Source organism: Colias eurytheme, chromosome 12 (assembly GCF_061535395.1).
Source record: "Colias eurytheme isolate Ceu_HAF_F1 chromosome 12, ilColEury1 Martin Lab GWU primary, whole genome shotgun sequence".
NCBI classification, from domain to species: Eukaryota; Metazoa; Arthropoda; class Insecta; order Lepidoptera; family Pieridae; genus Colias; species Colias eurytheme.
The window spans coordinates 5578772-5595743 of NC_142991.1; positions in this window are offsets into that span (position 1 = coordinate 5578772).

Below are 16972 nucleotides of genomic sequence, written 5' to 3' on the forward strand. Positions count from 1 at the left end.
AAACACGTTTATTCCGTCAGTCCTCGGATCACAGACACAATAGAAAATCTATTGTGTCTCGGCCCGATCGGGCCGCTCGGTGGTCAATGGGTTATTTATTTAAGTGTTCTGTTGTTAGACTTAGCAAAGTGCCTTGTACAGATTCCAAACAATCCAATGGAGATGATCCATTAAATTCATAGATATTCATAGTAAGATTGACTTCCAAAAATATTTTTATATGATGAAAACATATTTCTAAATGAAAAAGAAGAAGAAGAATCAACGGTCATAGACGTTGTAGCTCAAGGGTCATTGTCCTTTAATAAATTATCAAACAAGGAAAATAGATAGTAATAACTGCTTTTCATATTTTTTTCCAGTTTTGTAACCAGAATGCTTTACATGGAAATGAGGGTAAGCAGGGAAACAGGGGTCTATCATACATAAATTGAATACATAAAGCAATTAAATTAAAATTTATGTAACTATATATTTTAGAATTAAGAAATTATTTTTAAAATAGCGTTTATATTTAGAGTACCTAATAATAATCAATAACATTGCTATTGATTGATCCCTTGAAGGATAGAATTACCTCGATATAAAAACACATATTCGTGAAATCCAATTGAATATCTAAGCCAAAGAATTTTTTTATACAATGGAATCTTGTTAAATATTTTGCCCTGGTGATTCAGGTTTCTATTATTATTTGTGAAATTGAGCGAATACTTTTATTTATACATATACCTACTTAGCTATATTTTAAATAAAGGATGAAGTTATTTATAGAAAATAGTCGATAAGAATATATCTTCATATCTTTCAGATATGTAGGTACGTGGTATGAATATATAGGTAGAGAATTAAATAGAGTTTCAATTCAATAAAAATTCAATTAAGAATAATTCAAAAACAAATAAGTTAGGTAAATTTAATTAAGAAAAGAAAATGGTTGACACGAGTTTCAAGCCAGATATTAAAAATACTAAAAATATATTTCAATAAGTTATCTGATAGGTAGGTACGTCGCAACCTACCTATTTTAATCAGGCAGAATCAACTAGCTTCAAAGCACAGAAATAACTTTTTCAATTCATATTACATATACAATTCATACATATTCCTTGCATATTCCTATCATTTGCATATTGAATTAAACGAAGGTATTTTCTGAAGAAATAAATGAACTATTATGCGAGCTTATACAATGTAATGCAACATTATTTGGGTATTATCAATGTTTCCATGGTAACTATTCGACGAGCATTGCATGTAATGAACTTCGATTGGTCTGCTATATAAACTGAGGAGAGGCGATCAAACATAGCTAAGGGCTATTTACTTCTATCTCAACCACATTTGAAGGGTAGCGACCTAAAACTCAAGAAGATACTCGAATATAACGTACTGCCCGAAGCTGTTGACACGATTTCTAAATGATCAAGTGTTATTGGACCTCTGCCTGTTTGTAAAATAATAGTGAAATTCTTAGTCCAAACTATTAGTCCAAATCGGGCCATGGCGGTTTATTAATTTTCAAATTCTCCACAAATATATAAGATAAGATAAGTCGCTCAATAAGTGGTATCTTTATTTTAAATTCTTTAATAATTGAGTTGCTTTTTTCCGTAGGGATATTGTCTCGATGAATTGCAATCATTTTCGTTATCGCTTCACCATTCTGTGATATATCATGCAGTTAATTTAGAATATTCAACTATTAAAATATTTGAATTTGTAATTACGCGCGTTTCAAGTTTCTGATCATGTTAGGGTTGGTTTTAGGTTGGTTATATGCTAATCGAATTAGTATAGTATGACAACTTGTTGTTGAACTGGTTTACCATTGTCATTATTCAATGTTTCATTGATTTGAGCATTACCATTCAGATATTTTATATTTTTTCACGTAAGACCTAGAAAAAGTGAGATCGTCGAAGCCCAAAATTGCAAACCTATCTTTATATTCTTCTATTGCACGAAGTCAGGTAGAATCTCTGCTTGAAAAGCTTTTTGGAAATGTTTAATTAGAAATTTGATGAACTTTTCATTCAGACTTTTACAACTAATAGTGAGATGTGTTGACAATTCTCTAAGTGCCTTAAAATAAGAGCCCTCAATACACATCGAGGACTCCGAACCCGGCATTGACTGCTACTATTAACCTGTGACACTACCTTTGGGAATGCAAGGATCACTTTTGGTCATTCACTTGTGAAGAACACTCTTTGACAAAACGTAGATATCTCGAAATATTAAAATTATTGTTTTCAACTTTATTTCAAATTATATTGAGGCAGTTTTATGGGATCATGAATTATCCAAAGACTTAAATTGACATCAGAAAATATTTGAAATGAACAGAGACGAGCGGTGGTACAGGCATTAAATTAGGACTTATAAATTATAAATAAATAATTAAGTTTAAAACTATTCTCAAATCAAACTGGTCGTTGAACTAGATTCGTATCCTTTCCTGAATTGACAATTACCTACTGGTCTGAAACAATACTGACATAAAATTGGTTCCAAATGAGTTTTAGTTCTGTACTCACAGTTCAATGACATTACCATTGACCGTTCATTTCGGATAGAAATAATATTGTCTCCGCTGAATGTAGTCCTACTGGGTAATTACGAATGCTACAAGTTGTCAAGACAATAATGTGGCCAACTTTCTTTGATTTTCCTGTATATGGTATGAATAACAATGTCTGAGGTCTTGAAAATAAGATATGGAGGGGGAAAATATTAACACAAATCCATTGAGCCCCGAACGGCCTGATCGGGCCATGACACAATAGATTTTCTATTGTGTCTGTGATTTCGGGGCCTGAGTTAATAAAAATACCTTGAAAAATACAGAAATAATGCATAATTAATATTTTATAACATTATTTTTAGTTTTAGATTCAATTGCCACACAGGTTTGTATTCAATGAATAAATTGAGGCAAAATTCATATAATCCTGTACCTGTAGATATTGCATTATGTTTAACAATTGTATTTATATTATCATAGCAACAGATTAAGTAATATTTTCGTTCAGTATCATAACAAACGTTTTGCTCACATTAAATGCAGTCCTTGATTGCTATTTATAACCGAGGTTGTGGGTCCTTACCTCGACCACTTACCGGGAAAAAGAAAATTGGTATCCATTTCTCTGTTTATTTGTCACAGATCCTTCCTTGAAAATATAAATAAGAATATAATCTAGCAATTAAACTGTTGGAAAAATTGTGAATAAGTTTAATATTATTTTTATAGGTTTAGCAATTAGAGACGTTTTTCTTTGTACCTTACAATTATAATTTTGTAATAACTTACTATTCGAATTAGGCACGATGAGCATTGCCCGCTCTTTATAAAGATTTTCCATTATAACAGGGAATAAAAAATGTTTTAAGCGGTAATAACTAATGCAATGTATTCCTTGTAATTATTTTTGTTATAGACATTATAAAACCTTCGATTATACATAATATATCTAAGTAAATATATATTTAAATTTAACATGCAAGAAATAAACAATATTATAAAATATTAACATCAAGGAAAAAATAAATGTCACTTATCCATATTTTACGACAGTATAAAATTGTGCCATTGACGCAATTATTATGAACAATTATGCAAACCGGCATCCACAACGCCTTGAACATTATACAGCTGGGGGCTGGGGTTGAGAGCTCATTGATGAAGGCTTCGATCGAAGCTGGGCCTGCATCAGAGTGACCTAGTTCACACGCTCAATGAAACGGGGGAACACTCCCCTGGATATGGCTGCGTGTTTCCTGCTAAATGTCAGACGGTTACACTGTTTTTTAAGAATGTATAGCATCAGAGATGTATTTTATTACTAAGTTTTTATAAAGAGTTAAATCTAGATTCTAGATTGTTTACATTAAATTAATTAAAACATGTATTCTGTTGTAGCTTTTTGCCTTTGTAAGTTAACTATCAAAATTTAGTTAATTCTTTAATAAAATAGGGTTTCGTTAGTAAATTATAAGGTTGTGTGAACAATCGCCACAAACTATATTAGTTACTTAGTAGATTTTGATTGAAGTTATCTAACTAATCCTAAGCAAATTAGGACACTCACGTACGGCAACGACCGATGAATTTTCTGACTATTTATTTTCTACCTCTTAAGGTTTTAAAACTTAGTTTACAACAAAGTTGCAGCACACGGCTGATTCTATGATTTTTAAAATATTATAATTTTTTATTTTTTATTTGCATTGAAAATTTATACACCAGCTCTATTTACAGCCGAAGGACAATCTTGCGGCACCGATTGCAGCGCGGTCGGAGTTCTTTGACCGCGTGTCCCAGTTTTGATGTTGACGTCACAGCTACGCCCCCTGACGTCACGCGCGGGGCTCCATTCAAAAGTAGAACAGGCCCCTCTGCCATGCACCACCTTACCTCACCTGTACCTGCATCCCGAGGTCGCACTACCTGGAGGTCATTTCTCCCCTCCGTCCTTGTGTTATACAGGAAATAGGAAAGGTCAATATGAAATAATTATACTTACAAGGATGAAGGTTTTGTTACATGTTTCATAGATGGAATGATTTTTTTTATTACAGGTACATTTTCGCACGTAATTGCGATCTTCGTCGTAGTTTATATTTACTTATTTCTGAGTTACGAGAGGTGTCTAGAGTGATCTTATTTCATAAATGTTTAAGAAAATACATTTATAGAGACGTTATTCCTATAGTATGCTTAAATCATTATTATTTTCTGGCTGCTCGCTCTGACTCGGCCATGGTAAATATATTTTTTTTGTGACCTTTTCAATGGTTATTATCCAAATCCAAACAAGCTGAACAAACAAAGCAAAAATTATGAAAATTCGTTAGGCGACCTTTTTGGTGAAGGTAACTAATACAACTTTCTCTTATATAAATAGATTTTTGCTAAGCATTCTAAATTACCAATTACATAATTACAAAGGGACTTAACTTTATCGGTAAAGTCCTACGATATTAATGATTATTGATTAAAATACACTAACAAAAGCTTTGTTATCGCACTCCTGATGAAGTGTATTTATAAATTTTAATTAATTTCAAGTCACCCACTTCGTGACGTCATAGCGATGTAGTTGAGTGAATAATGAGACTCAATATTCAAATCTTTAGGTATTGTTACTATGTGGTCCTGGTAGCTACGAAATTGATGTCATACTTTTAGAAAACTGTGTAATTTGTAGAATGACGCAAGTTTATCAGTGAATAGTATAGGATAGTTTATTGAACACATAAGCCTATTATTACCTGCTTTATTTATTACTAGCTGTTCCCCGGGGTTTCACCCGCATTGCATTGCTCCGCTCCTGTTGGTCTTAGCGTGATGATAGCTTAAATAAATGCCTCGATAAATGGGCTATCTAACACTGAAAAAATTTTTCGCAAGCATGTCTATTTAAATTTTTCAGGTCGATTTTTTGGAAAAAACATCCGTTCACTTATTATTAATAGTCTACATCTCGGCAAATTACATAAAGATTCTAAAAAACCTCGGATGCCGTTTTTCATATGGCCGCAACCCCTTCACAGCCTGGTGCAAACAGGTATGATTTCAATCCATTTATACGCTACACGTTTATAACGCACATTTATGAATCATAATATATCAAATTAAAGCTACGATTTTTCTTTTAATCATCATATATGGTTGTCTAATTAAATCCAGCCGCAAATGAGGATTGCTGGCTGTTAAAGATATCATAATATTAATATTAATTAAAAATGCATGCGGCCAAATTTTGACTGGAAATCTAGTCGATATCATTATATTCTCCTAATTATAAATATACATAAAATTTTGGTTTCATAAAAAATCTATGAACGAAGTAATCCTGCAGTGGGATCTTAGACTAAAATAAACGGAAAACTACGAAAACCTGGATGATTAAAACGATCACGATAATTGGCCTTTTAGTTCTATATGTATTTATTAAAATCAAGAAGATACCCGATATAAGACATCACGCATTACGCATCTTATTTAAAATTAAATTAACATTTTCAAGCGGATATAAATAGATCAATCCTTGACACACATAGCGAGGGTCGTGCCCTTTCGAGAGAACCAACGGAAAACTGAAGGTTTTATTCAATGAACACTCTACAGTGGAATCGGTTGAAATGAACGTTCATCACAGGCATAATTGAACACCACTTGGCATATATTTCAGCTACAAGTCCTAACCTCAATCTGTTTTCGTCAGTGTTTTGTTTTTACAAACTTTCGCCGTTTTAACTGATGTATAAGGAATTTAGTTTTGAAATGGAAATTTTTGATAAAGTACGCACCATGTTAAATGAATTCTAATCAGGCGTTTATAATTCGGTTGAAAATCTTCCTTTGATATTAATAAAATAATTGATACAATAAAATTTTCTGTATACAGGGTTACTTGTAAAACACCGGCAACCTCGCAGGACAAGATAGCTAACATCATAAGTAACAACATTTGTTCTACGACTTTTGATAATTTGTTAGATTTTATTTTCATACAAAAATAAATATTCATTTAATTTTCCGTCTGAATATTGTAAACTCTACGCCTCCCAAAAATTACGTAAACAAAAAGCGAACGAGAGGGGGAAGGGGGCGTCGCGTCGTCCATCCGATAATGAATAAACATTGACTTACAAATGTAAAGAGAGTACAATAAAAGTTTAAAAAATCATTTAAAAATAATTTATTGCGTTATGCCAAAAGTCGTAGAACAAATGTTGTTACTTATGATGTTAGCTATCTTGTCCTGCGAGGTTGCTGGTGTTTTACAAGTAACCCTGTATATATTGCCTTGTGTAACTGTATGATACAAAGTTACTCATTTGTCCTTCGTGTACGTTTGATGCATGTTACATTTCAGTTTATTTAGGTCATGCCAATAAGACTAGTGCTAAAATTTTTAATCACCCTATGTAAGGTTGCCACTATATGACGTAGCTCTACTTACGTTACTCTAGTATCTACGTGGCATCTTGTATCTTATATTTATGACCTATGTTTTCTTTTTATTTATCTAAGGAGCTTAGTCGGAATTCGATTATGTCGTATGTCCACAAAAACATTAAATGTTGTTTTTAAAGCTCGTTTTAATGACAAATAATTTCATCGCATTATGATAGTTAGGATCGAAAGCATTTTCCTGAGACAAAGAAGTAAGAAATATTTAATTGAAGAAGCAATTACATCTGAAATGACCATAGTCCATAGATAGCCCACATATCTATTTAAGTTAATTTGTAGTTCGATTTTTGTCGGTGAAATTTAATTATTGCTTATTAATATCGCCCATGTTTTTTATACTTTTTCGACCACTGTTCAATGTTCTCTTCGTCTGAAAGAATCTGAGACGAATAAGATTTTTAAAAATAAAAACGTGTAGGTATGCGAGATATTTATAACACAAAATTAATATTGTATAAATGGCGTGAATTTATTCTTTTGTCTGAGGCAATAATGTGCCGTTATGTAATATACGATAATACCGGCATTATTGTGCCAATTTTCTCGTATATGGTAACACATATAATATATAATTCAGTGAAATTTGCTTCTTTATGTGTACACGTGGAAAAGGACTCAGATTGAATATGGAATATTAACTTGTTACTAAGTACCTACTAAATGAAATGATTCTTGCAAGATGCATATGTACCATCAGAAATAATGTAGTTCTAAAATATGTTATTAAATCCAGAATATTAATCGTATTTTTACGACATAGTAATATGAAAAAAGACAAATTAAAGTGTCAAATATTGTATTCAGAAATGTTTGGGCTTTACCGTCCAGTACAGTTTTACTATAATATGTGCACTGCAACAATCCTTAACTTGAACAAAACATGCAAAATGTAATGTAAAACATGTAATATTTCTATTAAATACAATATTAACGTCTGGTTGGTGTCTTTAAAACGTCTAGTGGTCACGTTGAAGCGCACGGTAGTTGCACCCCTTCCTCCGATATAAATAGATTTATAAGAGCTCTCGATCCATATAGCCATGCAAGCTTAAGATTCTCAAGTGCAGTTTCTTATGCTATTGTGCTAAATAAGGTTCGATGCTTGGTATTGTAAACAACGTTCGGATATAGCTACGGCGTAGAACGACCACGCATTGTTTATTGATTTATGATGCTAAGGGTCCTTCGTAATTATACTGAACATTTTAATTTTATACGTGTATAATTTTTCTAATAATGTATCTTCAGTTGCTTTCACGTTAATACAAAAAGATTTTATTCTTACAATTAAGTACTACACAATTCTTTCCCCATAAATAAAAATCAGCACGGACTGGAGTCACGCGTTCTAACTCGAGGGCCGAGGCGCACATCTTTCCATGGAAGAAAACAATACAAATGTAGTGGAACGAGGCACATGGAGGAAACCGATACCTCAGCACATTTCCGAGCGCATGGAGCTTTTATTTATAGAAACAAGTTTGTAGTTCATTGTTGTAAAATGGATATGTCGGTAATAGATCAGAGTGCTTCCATTCAATACAATACATTTTCGCTCAAAATTCCCGGAATAGATGTTAAGAAAGAGGTATCAAATTTTATAATGGACTAAATGATTGGCCGCTTCTATTTTGCTGTCCTTGACTTACAAATTGTAGTACGTCAATACCTGCTGTATGATATTTTGACAAACTTATTTTGAGTTTAAAGGCGTTGCTATAACACACACCTTGACACACACAGATAAATGTTAAATACTGGCCCGAAATATTGTTTGACATCATTTTAATTAGCTATATTACACATTAATATTGAAAAAGTCGGTCACCCACACATATGAATGAAGATTATATCCACAGAATACATAATAGTAGCTAAACGCTACAGAACGGACACTCTCCGCCTCCCGCCAAAATTAAACTTACCTCACCCCCGCGCGATCAGACATAAAATGGGCCATATTTTTCTGCAAGGACGATACGCAACGAAGATTGACAACATTAATCAAATTGACTTAAAGTAATTTTATTATTTTGGATTTGTGATTATCGTTTTTCGTAGAAAATGGTTAGATATTGTGCTGTTTACGGATGTATTTCATCAAAAAACGCGAATTTTTTTTTACGCTAGTCACAAATGTGCCAACCATAAAGCGTTAACACACACATTTGCAGTCTCTACAGTGTGACTGTCAAAACGACCATTTTGTATGGAGTGTCCGGGGTGTGTTATATCTACAAAGTAAGTACTTACTGCGATAATAACCGCTTGAAAGATTTCATTATCTTGAATCTTTTATCGATAGATATTCAATCTGCATTCATGTATCGCTCAAATGTTTACATTTATCTACGAAATCTATATGTAAATGTCAACCTTTGCAAATACGTGGTTAATGTAACTAAGTAACTATATTTAGAACCGTAATGTATTTGTGAAAATGTTAGGTGTTATATATATAGATTTCATGATGGATAGAAGAATAATTATTATTAGTACTTTCTTTCAGTTTAATTTTTTCCCGTCCACGTCACGTGATTTTTTGGAACATTCAATTAAAATAAACGAGCAATCTCACAGATCTTCCTTTCAGTGTTTACTTGGTCTAAAAAACTGATAATTGGCGGGACGCAACACATTTTTAATTAAAACGATTTGCTTCATCCTATTAAATGTAGAGTCTGTTGTTGATATCTTACAGGATATTTTTTACATATTTAAAAAATAAGTTCGAATTTTTAAGCATTTTTCGTATTTCTCATATAATGATACAAAAAAGTGAATTATAATGACCATACGAAATATGAGCCCTGCTATATTAATAATAAGACCGCTATTGCGTCTTTTTGACGTAGAAAACGTTTACCATACTTTTGCCGTTTTTCAAACCTTACGTAGCGGTTACAGCCACGTGCAAAAACGCTTGGCTTCTGTTAGCACGTTGACTTAAAACGTTGCTAAAATGACGTCACAGGTCCTTTCAACTTCAACCTGCGGCAAGCATCGATAATTATTTGTAGTATAATTATTACGTTACATTATAATTATTCATCGTCACACCGTCAGATATTAAGTAATACAGCGAATATTCCAGATACTTTAATATTTCGAGGTAATTATACTAATATTCTGTAAAATACATATTTTATACGCACGTCTAGATTGTAGACACGCGTTTATTCCAAAATGTTTTCTAAGGGTTATCGAACTTGTAACATCCCCCTATAGCTGCGTGTAATAATCGAGTATTTTACTGACAGGTAGAATAATAATTAATTGCTGGTAAACTGAAATTGATAGATGGCAAGTATGACACGACGTTATTTTACAAGAGTAGATAAGTTTTCAGTGTTAGTGCAAAAACATTTGCATTGTAGTCTGTGATGATACAAAAATTATTTATTTATGGTGGTCACATTTATTTATTTATTCTTCATTGAATACTATGAAGAATGAAATAAATAGATCAATGAAGAATAAATCTTTAGTATGATGAGAAAGTTAAGGCGTACAACGATAGACGTTGTACGTCTTACGATATTATTACGCATTTGTACATAAATAATAATAATATCGGTGTCCTTTATGAATTTATTTAGAACACCAAAATTATTTTAATGGACGTTATCACAAATGACGAATGCTCTCAATTGGTAGTATATTCTTATACATGCATACGTCATAACTGATTCAAAAATATATTTTTTTACAGAAAATAGCCATCTATAAGCAATTATATTTATATTGGGCACGCAGACTCTAGGACCGTATTTATATCGCGATATAACGAATAAGAGAATAAATCGATGCTAAGTGAAGCTTTCTTTAGTAGAAAGTGGAAACTTTTAGTTGTTCAGGGTTGTGGAATGTGGGCGGCTTACGATCATGGGCGGTATTGTACGATTATAAACAACACGTTTAAATTAAGCTACTAGTTAAAAATACTTTTATACTTGTCAGGAATTAGGAAAGTATATTTAAACATAAAATACAAAAAATTTATCGGTGAGGTAATAAGGTAGAGTTAGATAATTATTTATTAAAACTATCGCTGTTACCTTTGAATTCCTGTTTATTTTAATACATTTTCTGAACACTTTTTTATAGCATTATATTAAAAAAACGGTACCAAATTTACCAATCACATTTTTTTATAAATAAATACCTTGATTCAGAACGCATTAAATAACTTTTCGAGAATGTTTTAAAATACTACGATGTAGAAAAATTACAGTACAAAAAGTACAAATACATGCTTCATTCCATTTTCTATTTCCGTTTATAACCAATTTGAGACACGAGCTTGACTAGCAGGAGCAAATCCAGCTATTTTTTATAGTCTACTAGCAGTCCGCCCCGGCTTCGCCCGTGGTACATATTTACGTTTTCTCTACATAAAAACCTTCCTGGTACTTCAAGGATAAAAACAGAATTATCGAAATCGGTTCAGCCGTTCTCGAGTGATGCGCTTACCAACACATTTTGCGATTCATTTTTATATTATAGATATACATACTAAGTTATTTAAATCAAGAGAAGTAAGTAAATGATTTATTTATTATTTATTTCGGCAGAATTTCCATAAGATTTTAAATCCATAACAGCCTAGAACGTACGTCATCCTAAACTTATTGCACGTAGGTAATAATATGTTATGCATCGATGACGCTCTACACTCCATAGCTATAGTTATTATTCGTACTACGCACTACGCAGTTTATCAACGTAGACTTCATTAATTGAAGTCATAAAATGAATGAGATGTCGATTTTTGACCAACACTTCTTGCTATTTAGATTTGGTTATCGCAAAATTGGTTTTGGGAAAATAACTAAATTCGCTATTTATTAAAATTAATTGCATGGTATGGTTTTTATTCATGCGTTTATGTTCAACTAGCTGTGCTCCGCGGTTTTACTCGCATTGCTCGGCTCCTGTTAGTCTTAGCGTGATGATATATAACCTATAGCCTTCCTCGATAAATGGGCTATCTAACACCGAAAGAATTTTTCAAATCGGACCAGTAGTTCCTGAGATTAGCGCGTTCAAACAAACAAACTTTTCAGCTTTATAATATTAGTATAGATTTACAAAAATGTACAGAAAAATACTATTCGAGTAGGTATACAAAAATACATATAAATATATCATTTGGCTATCCGTATACTACTAATGATTCAATTTATTTTCGGCTTTCATCATACCTTAATAAACAAAAAATCTGAATTTATAGATAGTAGGTATTACATATTAAAATATAGAAGCAACGTCCTAATAAATATTATTGTATAGGTCATGATCGTAGCAGGGAATAAATTTTTCCATTCGCCATTTATACTTGTGAACAGATTGGATATGAATAGAAAATAAATTGTAATGACGGTTGTTAAATATGTTTATGATGCTGTATCAAGGAATTCATACACTAGTTAACTGCCCTTACTTGGTTTCCTTTGGGAAAGGTATTATTTTAATGCAAAATAAAACAATTTTTAGTCAACAAATGGGATAGAGCCACAGAAAGTCTGTAATCGGGTAATGTAAATATTTGAAGTACATATTAATCAGTGTTATATGTATTAAACTAGCTGCTCCACGCGGTTTCACCCCCGTGGCTCCACCCCTATTGGTCGTAGCGTGATGATATATAGCCTATAACCTTCCTCGGTAAATGGGCTATCTAACACCGAAAGAATTTTTCAAATCGGACCAGTAGTTCCCGAGATTAGCGCGTTCAAACAAACAAACAAACTCTTCAGCTTTATAATATTAGTATAGATTTAACACAATAAACATGAAAATGCGTTTAATAATGAAAGGGATATTATTAAGTTTATTAAAAAATACAATCTGGGAAATATTTGTTTTATTTTCAATGTAACGACGCAGCTTTCTTACCTTTTGATATTATTTTTATTCTGAGGTAAAGAAAAGTTAATAAAGCAATTACAGTATCTTGTTCGTATAATATGAATAAGCTCATTTAAATTAAATAAATACTAATAATTCAATAGAAAAGGAGAAAGATAGATCAAAGCAAGGGATATTATTATGTTAGGGTAGGTTTAAATCGCGAATGTAATAAACAATATTAGAATGAAATCTAAGTTTTGCTAGTAAGTAATCCATACTAATACTATAAATTCGAAAGTAACTCTGTCTGTCTGTCTGTTACTTAATCACGCCTAAACTACTGAACCAATTTTCATGAAATTTGGTATGGAGATATTTTGATACCCGAGAAAGGACATAGGCTACTTTTTATCCCGGGAAAATGACGCAATCCCGGAAATCCCACGGGAACGGGAACTATGCGGGTTTTTCTTTTGACTGAGCGGGTGAAGCCGCGGGCGGAAAGCTAGTAATTAATATTTATGATTTGTAAGAATTTGAACACGCTATAAAACCTCATTTAAATTAAAATAAACAGGACAACATGTAGACAACTAAAAAAATCAATTATTTTGTGGATATTCCTGTTTTTTTTTAATTAATAGTACCTACACTTGAGAAAATCAAAATGTAATACTGTGTTTTAATAAAACATAAATCAAAATATAAACATTAAAAAGTGGAACGTGGAATTTTTCGGTAAAAAAATCTGAACGTGTCACGTTTTGTTCACGCTAACGCAACTTCTTAACACGATTGTTTTGATTGGATAAGCGAGGGGCACGTGAAGTCCCTAATTACTTCATTAATTGACTTGAACTTGTAGAGTCGCAACGAACAATGATTTCAATTTGTTGGCAGTTCGCGATCAAAATCTACGATAGGTGCGAGTGGTTAAGCTATTTTGGAGGAGTGTAAAATATATACAACAGATAGAAAGTTTTTTTTTTCATTTGTGACAGAGTAAGCAAAGAAGCAGGTTCGCCTTCTATGTTAAATGGTCACCACGGACCACCGCAAACAACCGTCCAAGCATTGGTGGTGACTGGTGCCGTAGGCACTTTGACGGCCTTAAAATAAATCGGAATTAAAAATATGCACGCATTGTCCATATGCTATTAATATGATAACATTATTTATGCAATGAATAAAGATACTTTACAAGCACGATGATAAAGCAATTTGATATTTATAGCAACGAGCTTGTTAGTGGTGCAGTTTGACCCATTTAAAATTAGCTTGCACACATCGACCTATTCATTCATCATTCACAGAGTGGGGAGGGGTCCAAGGCTCATACTATGACGTCACTGGGGGTTTAAAAATCATAGCCCCGCACCGTACAACAGCGACGGGCCCCTCTTGTGACCTACTAACCCAAAATGTTATTTTGTGACGTAGGCAGTACGGTGGTACCGTTAAGTGCTTGCACTAGTAGCACGGCACACCTCTGGTAAGAGAGCAAAACTTGTTGGGTGCTCCCATGTTGGGTTTTCAATGGAAGGTGGTTCGTTGAAGAGCAACCTCGGTGCAGATGTATTGTGCACATACACACAATTACTCAGTGTGTAGCTATTGCTACAACCTTCATCCGTTGGATTTCGAGGTCTTTTATTACGTTAAAAGCCTAATGCAGGGATGATTCAATTTTTTTGTACAAAAGTATGTTACGTTATACAAATTCGAACTTAATAATTGGTAAATCAGATAATAGTATTTTAACTATCTGTTCTTCTAGACCCGCTTTATAGAAAGTTACAGAAATACAGTTCAGCAAATTCACCGGGATCAATAAATTACAAAAATAGATTTAGCTGCAACTATTTTTGATATATCTTCCAAAGCAGATATTTAAAGCTTTTTGAATACATACTATTTAATAATGTCAATCTAAGTAGCTTTTATGCTCTGGTACGATTCGTTAAGTATTCTGGAGGGAACTATGTCGTCTATTTTTATTTTGTTGTGGACCGTTTAAATGTGTATTAGCAGTGGAACTGAAATAAATCGATTCTTATAAATCTTTCGAGATTGAATGTAATGGTTTATTTAATCTTTAATTAAGAGTGTAGCCTGTGGGTGTGTAGATCAATTTATTTATAAGGAATTTGATTAATTGTATTTGTTTGAAATATGGCATAAGACAAAAGGAGTTATGCCTTAGTAGTTTTAAGTTTAAAAGATTGAGTTTAGAATTGATTTTTCATAGCATATTTTTCAATTTCGCATTATGCACAACATTTTTACTGCAATCGATGAAGAATGCATCGCATGGATCAGAAATATATATGTAAAAAAAAAAACAAAAAAGGTGTATTGCATCGGTTAAACGCTTATAATAAAACCTAGACTTCTTTTTCAGTTTCTGATATCATTTAGAAAACATAAGAAGTAAATATTTAAGTAAATTCAAATATATAAAAAACTTTTATGGATGAATAATTTTCTGTATAATCTTCACTACATAGTATAAAACAAAGTCGCTTTCCCTGTCCCTATGTCCCTATGTCCCTTTGTACGCTTAAATCTTTGAAACTACGCAACGGATTTTGATGCGGTTTTTTTTAATAGATAGAGTGATTCAAGAGGAAGGTTTATATGTATAATAACATCCATTAAGTAGTGGAGAAGTACTGATATTTTTGAGGTTTCTAATGTGATGTCGTAAAAAATTACATTTATTCCGCTTACATTGCAAACGCAGGCTGAACCCTACGAGTTTTATCAAAATAATGTACTAAGTATTATACACATTGAAAAGGTCTACAGAAAAGTCCGCGATGGTATATGTCTATCTCTTATGGATAACCCACAATAACTTTTTTTTGTCATTTACTTTTTACGACAAATAATGGCTAATTTTCGAAGCGATTTTAACCAATACAGCATTAATCCTTAACCAATTAAATACCATGGATACATTGTTCATTTAATATAGATCTATATGGCCCTTTACACCGTATGATTTAAGTGAATATTTTCGAAGATATTACAGATTTAAAAATTGCAGGACGTAGCGTGCGATGCCGGAGGCCGGAGCGGGCCGCTATATTTTTATACCTATACAACGTTCACAATTTTTCTGTAGTGTATTTAGTATCAGCATTCAGCATTGTACCCGTGCGAAGCCGGGGCGGGTCGCTAGTAATATATAATATAATGGTGAATATAATTTTTACTGTACTAAGTTCATGAGCCTCCATTATACATTATAATTCAGCCCCATTTACATAACTCTTTATAGAGTAAGAGAGCTGTTTTTGTTTACCGTCAATATATTATGGGAAAGCTGGATGCATACTAAGCAGGCAATTTCATAGTTCAAATCGATAGGTTTTAGGGGTCATTCCCATTTTACTCATAAGTATACTTAATGAAAACAAATAACCTTAATTAAAAACAGAATTGAAATTTTTCAGAAAGGGCTTAATTCCTAAAACCGTTACAGGAAAGATGTGATTGTATCATTTTCACCTAATTATACTACAACTATATAAACTTATCTGTAAAGAAACTTAAGACCAGTTAAACTTATAGATATTATTCGATCGATAATGATCTCTATAATAGAGCACATACAGTCCGTTGATGAGTGCGTCACTTGGCTGGTGTTTACTATTTATATAATATTTTGTAACGACGCCATAACTGTTGTGAACAAAACAATAGCCTGGGCGATAATAGATAGGAGTAATAGAGTAGATACTACTCAATAGTTAATCTCTATCATTATATTATGTTTCCGGATTAAAGCTAAGAGGATAATAGGAAAGCCTCAATGGTTAATGATCTATCTATTTTGATAAGTTGTTAGTGGCAACATTTTCAAAAATCTAATTTAATTATTCCATAGATGTTACGAAAATAGAAAGCATTTGATGATTACGTAAGAAACAGTAGCAATTTGGATACAAATAGTTGTTTTCTGCTCTAATAGCTTTTGCTAATCTCTCTGTAATGTACTATAATGGTATTCGGAGATCTAAAAATAGAAGAACCACATTATTTCAATAGCCATAAACTTACTTATTGTATAACTGAAATTTTAATCGATATGAAATAAAAAGATAGAGGTATATTAATTTAGGTACA